The sequence below is a fragment of the Protopterus annectens genome, chromosome 2.part2, assembly GCF_019279795.1.
Source record: "Protopterus annectens isolate FY-2018-M chromosome 2.part2, PAN1.0, whole genome shotgun sequence".
NCBI lineage: Eukaryota > Metazoa > Chordata > Ceratodontiformes > Protopteridae > Protopterus > Protopterus annectens.
Window position 1 is genome coordinate 586,779,615 of NC_056730.1, and position 14,394 is coordinate 586,794,008.

Here is a 14,394-nt window from a genome sequence, read left to right on the forward strand (position 1 = left end):
CACTGTACCTTAAGGTACAGAAGACTCTATTGTGCCTCCATCCACTTGCTCCTTTTTCAGAGTATGTATATTGTAGTATCTCTGAGTGTCTTTAACTTGGTTTTTGCTACTAGCTCAATTTTCCACTTTTAACAGCTCTTCACTGGACAGCATTAGAACTGTATCCTTTTTAAAATGTATCTCACAGATCTAGATAAACAGTTAACCTGCTTCACATAAGTGACATATTGCAAGCCACATATAGCTTCTCATGTCAGGGACAGCTTTCCAGACACATCCAATGACTATGATGGTCGTATCTGCTACTATGGCACATTGTCCTACCATTCTCATGTTATCAGACATAATATTACAACTCTGTGATTTAACTTAAAGTTCTCTTAATGGACATCCACTAATAGATGTCAGCTCTAGACCTGCTGAACATAAACTTGCTAGTGTACACTGATCAAAAATAAAGGTACCAAAACATAACTGATGTCTTTTATACAAGGACTGGCCTCCATATGCACAGGACTTCACCTCCCCTACCCCCTTACTTAAAGATCTTATGCAACTGGATTACTTAACTTCATGATGTCCTGAAGAGCTCCTGCTCTCACAGAGTGATAATTCCACTACTAGAAATAGAAGATGCCACTAAAATTCTCTTTTGTTTATTACTTTAATTTTTTCTTTAAAACCAAGGGTATTTCTTCAAGGCTGCTGACCATGCATTGATCCATATTATCACACCTAGCATAGTGATGACATGAGGTTGGGGATTCAGGTGTTTACCACTGATCCAGATACATGGGGGGAAAAAAAAGTCAGGAACAGTGTCTCAGTAATAGCTAACATTTAATAAATGCACATAGCTATGCTGCTGTGTTCATTAAATATTACTGTCTTCCAAGTGCCTGTTCTATCACCTGCCTGCAGACTCAAAAAAAAACAAAAAAGGCATACCCATGCAAAGTACGTGTTCTGTTAAGACATGAAATGGGAATATCAACATGAACAGCTTGCAGCAACCTTAAAATAATATTTCAAATCATGTTATTACAAGTTGAAGCCAAAACAGGAAAGTGTCTAGCCCAACCACATGCCATGGGAGAATGCCTATCCCAGCTGTACATCCAGAAGGGTGAGAACATTGCCTACAACAGTACAGCCCTTTGGAAGGCCTATAATCACATAAAATCATCATTTCATGCAAAAATAGGATTAGAAGAGCCACTAGCTACCAATAAATGCCAGAAAACAGAGGAAACATAATACAGGCGCCACATTCAGTTTCATCAGTATGCATGTGATCTTTAAATATTGCAATTCCACAGTCCCACAACCACAGGGAAAAAAAGAAACATGAGACAACTGAAAAATATATCCATATAGAGTGCTATCTCACAGTACACTGACTCAATAGGAAATATGGTCAGGGACTCATGAATTAGTGGAATCAGGATCAGACAGACAATAGCCCATCAGTTACTTTTTAATCATGTGTATTGTAACAGAGTAGTACCATAACTTGACAGCATCCCTTTTACAAGTGAGCCTCCTGACTTCCTACACTCCACGTATGCCTTTATACACTTCTTGCTGAATGTCAGCCATTACGGTTTGAAGCTCTCACTGAGCTTGCTTTTGCCCCACTGTATTCTCTCTACCCACCGATAAGTGTCTGTCCTGTTTCTCCTTCATGATGCACTTCCCACCCACTCATGTAAATGACATTTATAAGGAAGTTGTAAAAGTACCAGCATTCAGAATGATGTCCACAATTTTCTGCTAATAACAATATCTATACATGAATGCCACGAACAGGAGGCTTCTGTCTTCTCCTTGGTAACCAGTTTCAAAGGCAGCTCTTTAGAAATTTATCAAGGCCATTGAATTGCTTAAGTATACTGTACTCGATAATATCAGATACCTCTCTGGTCCACTCCTTCACCTTTTTATCGGTTGGACAGTGAAAACATCAAGTCTATCTGATGTAACCCTCCAAAGGAAAAGCAGTGACAATTTTGATTATTCTTTGGGTATAAACTGGTTCTTTTTGTGCTAAACATATGCATTCCTGCATGTAATGTCAAACGAAATGTCTGAAAGGTTGCAAGACAGTAAGTAGGCATAAAGATTCTCCCTTTATAAAAGAGGTGAGTAAAAGATTCAGAGCTTACCCAGATTTGGCTATATTTGAATGATTCCTGACTTATACTAAACTTGGGCCAATACTATAATGTTTGTTTGCTGTAGCACTGGGCAAGCAAGTTGGCTACTGGGCTCATTCATGACTAATAATTACACCATATATGTATCTCTTGATGTCACTCAAAAGTTAAAGTCATCTCTTTTGTCAAAGTCTGGTACAATACCTGCAGTCACAAAACATGTTTCCCACACTGCTCCAGGAAATTATTTCTTCAGCTTCCCTTCTCCTGGGGAGAGATTAATTAACTCTGTCGCTTCTTATGAGGCCCAATGCCTCTTTTAAGAATGGATTACCAGTTCAGTGGGATTGTGCCAAACCCTGTGTTCATGTTTAGAGATTTTGTGGATTCCTTTTACTAATTAAGGATGAGTGGACACTGGCCTATTCAATTAACTTCATATCCATCAGACAGAGACATAATTAACATAGCCAGCTATGACCTGACTAAAATGACCTAATTGGCCTTAGTCTCATAGTAGTTTTCCTATGAGCACTCTCCCAAATTCATTTAAAACTGGGAGACATGCTGCATAACTTATATTTTAATAATTTAGATATATAAATATGCAACCAGTTAAATGATGGGCTGATAATTAAAATAGTTTGGTATACCCAAAACATCACGATTTATTACTAAGAAATTGTTACACTGTACTTAGTTCAGACTGCTTTATGCAGAGCTATTTCATCTTTTATTTTGTCTCGTTTTTTTTTTTCATTGAAAATGTTCCCACTCACATGTATGTCTAGGACTCCTCTAGATGTCAATGTATACTTAACCTTTTTCCAGATATCTTATGCTTATAGCTGCTCTTTTGGGGTTACAAGTTTCACTGTGTTATATCACAGTTAATATTTTCTTACATTAATTGATTGGCTGTATTACATTCTTGTGATGTCACATTCAAAATAAAATCAATGTTTCTTATTAATGAAAGCAAAACAACAACAGAAATGGCAGGAATTCTATTTTTCCCACAAAATGGTGCACCTCTCACACCCCATCGATTAAATACTTAAACATTACTAAAACTCACTAAACCTCTTATGAAAACAACAGTAAAGAATGGTCCACTAAACAATCCAGTGAAACCACTGCATGTGTTTTTCAATATTGTCTCTTTCATGCATGGAAACCAAATGAAAGGCAGCAGCACACGACACCAGAGAGCATCAGAAAATGTCACTGTTTGACAAAGCCCTGTAATTAGAGGAACAGAGCATCAGACCACATCAGTTTATGTATTTGTATAGGTGCCAATAACTAAAGGATGGAAAAATAATTGTATAACTACAGACAAGCACTTTGTGTCATTATAGAAGGATTTGGTAAGTTCTTTTAACTGCTGCAAACATGAAAGGCACTTCGGCAAGTTGAATTATCAGAGTGGACACAGCAGCTCTTGATATGAAGGCCATGTCATAGAGTAAGCCATCCTATGTCCACAACACTACTATTCACAGACAAACACCCCCCATAAAGCATTTTTCTCCCAGTGGCAGTATATACATCTCTCACTAACTCACAGAAGCATATGAAAATGTACATACACATACATATCCGTGCATACATACGTATACAGACACGCAGAAAATCATGAAAAAAAAAACACATGCAACCATGTCTACTTTCAAATCGCGTAATACCATAAGGTTGAATGACACAAGATCGAGATGAAAAAGATGAAAATTCTTTTTACTGAAACTTTAAAAGGTCGAGTTTCACAATACTGAAAACAAAAATCAGATGCATGGTTCCAGCTCTCCACTGATACAAAATACCCAAAAGAGTAAAGACAATTCACTTTAAAATCAACATTTTAACAGTCTTTCAAACTACTGCACAGTTCCACAGACAAATACCTTACTAACAGCACCAATACTCTGCTTATGCTGTGTGTGCATACCCACTGAGTGCACATAAGCAAGTCCCATGTAAAACAATCCCACCTCCCAAAAGTCCGGAACTATAATGTATTTCTTTTTTACGTTATTGCAGGGGGCCCCCCTGCAAATTAAATATACCAATTCCGAGGTCACACTACATTTAGGAAAAGGGTAAACACCTATGGCACACCTGCATTTGTGCGAGAACCACCCATACAGTACCACCAATGCTTCTTCTGTTAAACACTGCTTTACAACTGATGAAAATATCCTTCAGTTATAAACATTCCATTTTTTTGTGGGATTTTAAAGTTACCTGTAGTACTGCAACAACTCCTGGAACGTCCGCCATATTTTGTTTAGGTGCACAGTAGAGAGCCTTAAAGTGACAGCATCCTTCTTTACTATTGCTCATTTAACTAGTACTTTCAGTTCAGTATTGTGAAACTCGACTTTAGAAAGTTTCAGTAAAAAGAATTTTTGGCTTTCTCATCTCGATCTTTTGTCGCCTGAACTTATGGTAATACGGTATTTGAAAGTAGACCCACACACACATACCCATGCACACATGCATATGCAGACATACAGAAATATGCAAACACACACACACATGCATGCATATACACACACACACACACACACACACACACACACACACACACACACACACACACACACACACACACACACACACCTGTGCATACATGCATATGCAGACACACAGAAACACAAAAGCAAACACATACACACATACCCATGCAAACATGAATATGAAGACACACAAAAACACACGCACACACACATGCATATGCACATGACTATGCAACCTTCACTCTTCTTTGTGTAATCTGAAGTCTTGTTATGCGTACACACTAAAAATGAAAATGCTATGAATACTAAATAGTGCTACACATGAAGCTGCAATGTAAATCAGCCAGCTATATCTATTCTGCACCCATCTATCTTTATATGTATATACAGACCCACACACATACATATATACATATATATATATATATATATATATATATATATATATATATATATATATATATATATGCATACACACACAGACAGACCACAGACACATCTTGTACTGTACACTGCGAACATTGTCATAAATATACAGAAGATGCACACCAGAGGTGACACAAGGAACAATTTTATTACTCACTTAAACAAATTGGAAAGTTAAATATAAAAACAAATAAATCAAAGAAGCACAAGCAGTGGTACAAGAGCTTTATAACATGTTGGAGTGTGGCTGGTATGGGTAATGTTGGGATTCATTCATGCTTGAGGTTTTGATATCTGACCACTCAGGCTTTACTTTCATGATCAAACCACACCAGACATGAGGAAATGCCTGTATAAATCATACCTAAAACTGAGTATGTTGTTATAAAATTCAAGGTATCAAAATGAATACCGGCAAAAACACTAATGCACAACATTCCAAACAACAGATTACAGAATCCAGTAATAAGTTATAAACAAGTATTTTCTATTGTGAAAACATGATAAATACCTGCAAAGAAGTCTGAATGGATTATTGGCAATAATGGAGAACACTGGACCATGTGTAAGTCACGTCCAGGAATGAAGATGCTGGCATCATTTGCTTCACAGCAAATACCAGTATAACACTTTCATTAAGTCTTTTTTTGTAATTGATTTTAAAATTAGTAGAACAGCAGGTGTTACATCAGCATGTATTTTCTGCAGATTAAAAAATATAAAACACTAATACCTGCCATCATTGACTCAGAGAAATTCTCAATTGTTTATTATAAAACCAAAAATTTAATAAGAAACAGGACAAAAACAGGCAGAATCACAGACATTAATGGTTAATAAAATAACAGGTTTTTCACTAAGTCATTTTATGTACAATAAGGAAGTAAGATTTATGACGGAAATAGCAAAATATATGAAGAAAAAAATCAGGGACATTTAAGTTAACAGGACACCAGGTTTTGCATCAACACACATTTTCTGAACAATATGTATGAAACTCAGATCTCTGATATTATTGACTACTGTAATTCTCAGTGGTTCATCAGAAAGTCATATATTTTATGAGGGACAGGACAAAAAACACGAAGCAAGCTCAAGGTCATTCTGCAAAATTAGACAGATGCAGTTAACACTTAACTGAAGGATCGATCAGCATCCAGTCATGATTATTTTTAACTTATTTGTTGTGCTTTTGTCTGATGTAATTTTTTTTAATACTATTAATGGTAAGGTTTAGAATGTTACAGCAATAGCACACAGCTGTCAAAATATGCTACTGCCATAGCATTCTAAGCAGCATGCAAAAACAATAACTCTTGTCATTTGTGCTCTGGCTTTGCAGCTATACAGAACAAATAATGCTCATAGTTTACCTCTTTACATTTGTAGAGTTATCACATTTTGAGACTATGAAGAAAAAACAAACTCATTTATCAGTAAAATGCCACCTCTATCTCCTAATTGTAATGGAACAGTGTAGTAACAATAGACATTAACTTATACATTGTTGGTCAACATGGAAAAGAGGTTAACTACGATTTAAGAGGGTAGTATTCCAGAAATGGTTTGATAGCCAGAGACCAAGCTATACCATTTAAATACTACAGTTATTGGTGTAATACTGACCATCAGTCCAGACAAGATCTGTCTGGCAGCATTCCAGTGTAAAAGATTCCTCATCACTTCATGTTCTATTTCAAACAGCACGAAACCAAATACTAACCATAAAATACAGCAGTCAACTATAGAACACATCCTTTCAAACACCTGAATCCCTGCAAGACCTGGGAACAGATAAACAGAACTAAATAATGACAGCCATACACTCTGAAGCAGCCCTAATCAATTTAACCTTTGAAGATCAGGATATATTGACAAAAAAATTCCCCATCAAAATACATAGACACAGAAGAGGAACATAAAAGTAAATTAACAAAGAAATAGAACAGCTAATGAAACTAAGATATGTCAAGTGGTTGACAAGGAAGTAAGAGGAAGGACTTTCTATAATAAGAAAAAAAACAGACGTACCCCACACAAATAATATCACATGCTGTCTTTCAGTAAAATAATCTGTAATGGCGACTTTAATCCCAAATACCTAAAAGTCACAGCAGACTGCATCACATAACAATTCTTACAACTCATCTCTTCAGTTTACTTATTTCCGAATGAAGCTTCCATTCACAATGGAAACATGCAACAGTTCTCCCTCTGCAACCAAAAGCATCATTTATCTTGCCAAAACACCACTGGTAACTGCTAATGCCACTCTATAATTCTAAGAAACCAGTTGTGTGGGTGGACTTCGAGGAGGTGCAGATCACTATAGCTTACTAAGTATGAATTGCTAGGACTGAACCACAAATAAATCAGGATGAAGTATAATGATGATACATGCCACAGGGAATAATTCACACATAAACATAGCTTTATGTAGGAACATAAGCAAGGAACATTATCCAAGACAGATTCAGCAGAACAGAATCTACGATAGTAGATGGCCACCACTGCAGTACCTGCAAACATGTCTCCTTAAAATGCCATCCTAAGATTAACTGTCTGCCTCTAACATTTAAGATCATTACAAGAGAACAGTATTTTAGATTCTCACTGAGATTAGCAGAGCCAATTAAAAAGTGTGATAACTCAGTTCATGCATAGTTCAAGATCTTTCACTTCCTGGATCCTGTTCGTAATTTATCCTTCACTAATGGCAATTGTATGCTCAGTTTCTGGACCATTCACAGACCACCAATGTGATAATACTGATATAATAAACTCCCTGTGCCATTGTGAATCTTCCATTGTTCTGCAATTGCAAATACGTGTTTGGTCATCAAATCTCGTAATATGAAAGTCCTGGTCACTAACTAAGGCTGCCAGATGACTTTCTCATCTATTCTTTGAATGTTTTACAAACACTTTGCTTAAGCATTTTGAAAAAAAAAACTAGTCCAGAGACAGCTGAAGACCTAATTTATTACAACACCTTACTATTTTTTTATTGGAGACTGACGTTCAGTTCCTCACTGACGTGTATTACAATGTATTCATCTTAACATTAAAATAGTTATAATATGCAACATGTTGCATTTATACCCATGATAGTACCAGGCTAAAGTAATTGAAATCAATACACAATAGCAGTGCACTTATTACAACAGAATACTTGCCAATGTTTTAAATGTAAGGTGTTCTGACTTCTGGTTAAGATGGAGAATGCATAGCAAACTTTAGTCTTAGAACCCTCTCATTCCCAGTATAACAACTTAACTGGGCTGACTAGGCAGTTGCTGTGTGGTTAATGGAAGTTCCACTCCCTGCTGCACTGGTTGCTGTTCTATGTTTTATGTCTTGGAAAAGAAAATGGAAAATAGAGAAACCTGTGTCTACTGGCTTAGATAGGTGAGACACACTTAACTGGGGACCAGTTCAATGAACGTATCCTCAAACCACATTTGGGATAATTGACTGAATGGAAATAGTTCAATAGAAAACACTTCTACTAAAGCTAAATTTGACTCTATGTTAAATAAGCTATAAATAAATAACTTCTCCTTAAGCAGCTGCATGGAAAAAACTGAGCTCCAGATGGATGAGATTGAGGGGGACTTATTATCGGACTCAGACCACATGGTAGATCTGGACAACATAGTGACCAACTTTTAGAACCAGCTATCCAATACTGAATCACAATTAGAATTAACAAAGGACAGATTCATTTACCAGGAAGACAGTGCTCACTGGAAAAGATATTCCTTTTAGTAGGATTCCTGAACGGCAAGAGTGTCATGATTGCATTCATTTCATTTCCAAGAAACTGTCCAAATGTTCTGTATTTATGGTGGACTTTTCCCAAATTGAGATAGCAGACTTTTTCTGCCACAAGCCATGTGAAATTGCATGCCTAGGTCAATACTGGTCCAGTTTGTGTCTTACAATATGGAAGAGAAGATTTTGTCTTCAGTCTATGTACCAAGGAAAATTATTACTTTGGATGGTAAAAGAGTTTACTGTGACCACAACTTTCCAGCGGATACAAGAAAGTTATGGATGGCTTTTTAGCAAGTTCTGAAGTGAAACAAAGAAAAAGGCTGGAGATCTAGGATTTCATATCAAGTTCTTCTTTAGATATATACATCACATGAGCAGCTTACAGTCTCCTCAATGGAGGAAGCCCAAAAAAACAGAAAAATCTTCTCCAGATAATTGAGACTCAACAGCAAGTTTCCCACACTATGATATAGTCCTCCACTGACTCTGGGTCACTTGTCAGGTCTTTCCCCTCTTTCCACACAAGAACCCTTTTCTCTTTTTTAAGAAAAGGGTATCTGAGTGAAGGAGGGTTACAAAGATTCCTGCAAAAAAGTCTGTGATGGCCCACCTGTCTCCAGTATTGGAGTAGCAAGGAAGATGGTTAAAGTATTTTCTCTCATTGATAGTTACCAATAATTTTATATAATACCTCAATAATGATATTGACGTAATGGTTAAGGTCTTCACCTGAGACACAAGGTACATGGTTTGATTCTGACCTCCGGTTATTGGCTAGGCTTAAAATGCCCCTTCAGGACAGTTAGCTTATTATTCACATATGAATCTAATAGCATACCACAAGATGTAGTGTATATTTGTTGGTATGTTGTTACCTGGCTAATAATGCCTTCGACAATAAAAATATAGATGTAAGTGGAGTTCTTGCCTATGTCCATTGATGCTAACTGTACATTATATGAAATAAGAATTAAGGGTCAATACTTTAACTTTATTGTACAAGCTGTTTTTCATGCACACCAACACTGGGTAATACTGTCTCAAGGTTTTGGTGTCTACAGTGCACTCTACACTGGGTAATACTGTCTCAAGGTTTTGGTGTCTACAGTGCACTCTACATTGGGTAATACTGTCTCAAGGTTTTGGTGTCTACAGTGCACTCTACACTGGGTAATACTGTCTCAAGGTTTTGGTGTCTACAGTGCACTCTACATTGGGTAATACTGTCTCAAGGTTTTGGTGTCCACAGTGCACTCTACATTGGGTAATACTGTCTCAAGGTTTTGGTGCCCACAGTGCACTCTACATTGGGTAATACTGTCTCAAGGTTTTGGTGTCTACAGTGCACTCTACATTGGGTTATACTGTCTCAAGGTTTTGGTGTCTACAGTGCACTCTACACTGGGTAATACTGTCTCAAGGTTTTGGTGTCTACAGTGCACTCTACACTGGGTAATACTGTCTCAAGGTTTTGGTGTCCACAGTGCACTCTACACTGGGTAATACTGTCTCAAGGTTTTGGTGTCCACAGTGCACTCTACACTGGGTAATACTGTCTCAAGGTTTTGGTGTCTACAGTGCACTCTACATTGGGTAATACTGTCTCAAGGTTTTGGTGTCTACAGTGCACTCTACACTGGGTAATACTGTCTCAAGGTTTTGGTGTCTACAGTGCACTCTACACTGGGTAATACTGTCTCAAGGTTTTGGTGTCTACAGTGCACTCTACACTGGGTAATACTGTCTCAAGGTTTTGGTGTCCACAGTGCACTCTACACTGGGTAATACTGTCTCAAGGTTTTGGTGTCCACAGTGCACTCTACACTGGGTAATACTGTCTCAAGGTTTTGGTGTCTACAGTGCACTCTACACTGGGTAATACTGTCTCAAGGTTTTGGTGTCCACAGTGCACTCTACATTGGGTAATACTGTCTCAAGGTTTTGGTGTCCACAGTGCACTCTACACTGGGTAATACTGTCTCAAGGTTTTGGTGTCCACAGTGCACTCTACACTGGGTAATACTGTCTCAAGGTTTTGGTGTCCACAGTGCACTCTACACTGGGTAATACTGTCTCAAGGTTTTGGTGTCCACAGTGCACTCTACATTGGGTAATACTGTCTCAAGGTTTTGGTGCCCACAGTGCACTCTACATTGGGTAATACTGTCTCAAGGTTTTGGTGTCCACAGTGCACTCTACATTGGGTAATACTGTCTCAAGGTTTTGGTGTCCACAGTGCACTCTACATTGGGTAATACTGTCTCAAGGTTTTGGTGCCCACAGTGCACTCTACACTGGGTAATACTGTCTCAAGGTTTTGGTGTCCACAGTGCACTCTACACTGGGTAATACTGTCTCAAGGTTTTGGTGTCTACAGTGCACTCTACACTGGGTAATACTGTCTCAAGGTTTTGGTGTCTACAGTGCACTCTACATTGGGTAATACTGTCTCAAGGTTTTGGTGTCTACAGTGCACTCTACATTGGGTAATACTGTCTCAAGGTTTTGGTGCCCACAGTGCACTCTACACTGGGTAATACTGTCTCAAGGTTTTGGTGTCCACAGTGCACTCTACATTGGGTAATACTGTCTCAAGGTTTTGGTGTCCACAGTGCACTCTACATTGGGTAATACTGTCTCAAGGTTTTGGTGTCTACAGTGCACTCTGTATTGGGTAATACTGTCTCAAGGTTTTGGTGTCTACAGTGCACTCTACATTGGGTAATACTGTCTCAAGGTTTTGGTGCCCACAGTGCACTCTACATTGGGTAATACTGTCTCAAGGTTTTGGTGTCCACAGTGCACTCTACACTGGGTAATACTGTCTCAAGGTTTTGGTGTCCACAGTGCACTCTACATTGGGTAATACTGTCTCAAGGTTTTGGTGTCTACAGTGCACTCTACATTGGGTAATACTGTCTCAAGGTTTTGGTGTCTACAGTGCACTCTACATTGGGTAATACTGTCTCAAGGTTTTGGTGTCCACAGTGCACTCTACATTGGGTAATACTGTCTCAAGGTTTTGGTGCCCACAGTGCACTCTACATTGGGTAATACTGTCTCAAGGTTTTGGTGTCTACAGTGCACTCTACATTGGGTAATACTGTCTCAAGGTTTTGGTGTCCACAGTGCACTCTACACTGGGTAATACTGTCTCAAGGTTTTGGTGTCTACAGTGCACTCTACACTGGGTAATACTGTCTCAAGGTTTTGGTGTCCACAGTGCACTCTACATTGGGTAATACTGTCTCAAGGTTTTGGTGTCTACAGTGCACTCTACATTGGGTAATACTGTCTCAAGGTTTTGGTGCCCACAGTGCACTCTACATTGGGTAATACTGTCTCAAGGTTTTGGTGTCTACAGTGCACTCTACATTGGGTAATACTGTCTCAAGGTTTTGGTGTCCACAGTGCACTCTACACTGGGTAATACTGTCTCAAGGTTTTGGTGTCTACAGTGCACTCTACATTGGGTAATACTGTCTCAAGGTTTTGGTGTCTACAGTGCACTCTACATTGGGTAATACTGTCTCAAGGTTTTGGTGTCCACAGTGCACTCTACATTGGGTAATACTGTCTCAAGGTTTTGGTGTCCACAGTGCACTCTACACTGGGTAATACTGTCTCAAGGTTTTGGTGTCCACAGTGCACTCTACATTGGGTAATACTGTCTCAAGGTTTTGGTGTCTACAGTGCACTCTACATTGGGTAATACTGTCTCAAGGTTTTGGTGTCTACAGTGCACTCTACATTGGGTAATACTGTCTCAAGGTTTTGGTGTCTACAGTGCACTCTACATTGGGTAATACTGTCTCAAGGTTTTGGTGTCCACAGTGCACTCTACACTGGGTAATACTGTCTCAAGGTTTTGGTGTCTACAGTGCACTCTACACTGGGTAATACTGTCTCAAGGTTTTGGTGCCCACAGTGCACTCTACATTGGGTAATACTGTCTCAAGGTTTTGGTGTCTACAGTGCACTCTACATTGGGTAATACTGTCTCAAGGTTTTGGTGCCCACAGTGCACTCTACATTGGGTAATACTGTCTCAAGGTTTTGGTGTCCACAGTGCACTCTGCTTTTAGTTAGACTGCATTGCAAGGGAGATTTGGGTATAACCCATATGCAGTCTAATTTTTCACACAAGTAATTCCCTATATGGAGGGACATAGTGAGGAGAGAAAAATGACATTCTGTAGGTAACCCAGTGGGAGGTCATTTTTAGTGCAAATGCAAGGAGAACCCTTTCTGCCAGCTTAATTGAACATACAACAATGGGTCAAACTGACATATGTTTTTAATGGGACGTATAGTTTTGGCACAAGGCTGCCATATAGATTACTGACACCCAGCAAAATGGAGGCAATTCTGGGCTCCTGAAGAGAGATTCTCGCATACATGCTGGTTATAAGATACCATGACTGGTGAGCTTTTTAAAATACCTTTATTAAATTATCATTTAAGATAAAGGCACACATACATTAAAAGAAAAGAAAACAAACAATATGTCATATTCATGCATTATACATTACATATATGTTCTTTCTTTTTAACAATTATTCACTCCACCATTACATACATTTCTCAATTTCTGCCTTCCCTTAAACCTCATTCCTCCTCCTGAACATTATTCTGCTAATAGTCATCCCACAAATTCCATGTGTTTCTATGTAATTTGCTTTTTACATTTTCTGTAGATCCCATCTCTAGTTTTTTTATCTCCTTTAAAATATTACAGTTGGTTTAGCTTTTGATTTCCATTTTCCAGCAATTGCTTTTTAGTAGCCAGTAGCATTAAACTTAATAAGGTCTTACTATGTCTAGGCAGTTCAGATCCTGTGTCCCAGCTGAAAAGAATCATTTCCTTAGCTACAGCCATTTGCACCCCCAACATTTCTGATGGAGTACTCTGAACAGAATTTTTTGAAAATTTGCCAACTCATTGCACTCCCAAACACAATTAATAGATGATATGTTTTTATGATTAGGGCTGCCACAGGTTGACTTGATTATTAGCAATTTATTATACAATTTATTTAATGGAATAACAGCTCATAGAAGAATCTTTAACTTCATTACTAATCAGGCAATGCTCAAATCGGAGAACTGGATCATACTATGGGGCTGATTGCATGCTGGAGTTTCACCTAGCCCTAACAACTGTTCACACCCCTTAGGCTGTAACAGCTTTAGATATGAAAAGTGATTGCGTACTTCCTAATTCCTTAGCAGATCTGTACAGGTCTTCACTTTTACAATCAATTTAAATGTATATAAAGTTTACATTGAGGGGTGGCCGGAGTGGTGCAACGGTTAGCAGTGCCACCTCACAGCAAAAGGTTCTCAGGTTTGATCCTTGGCTGGGGTGCCTTCTGTGCGGAGTCCGCATGTCCTCCCTGTGGTCGCGTGGGTTTCCTCCGGTTTCCTCCCACATCCCAAAGACATACTGTAGGTGGACTGGACACTCTAAATTGGTCTTAGGTGTGAGTGCATATGTGTGTGTGCCTTCTGTGGAA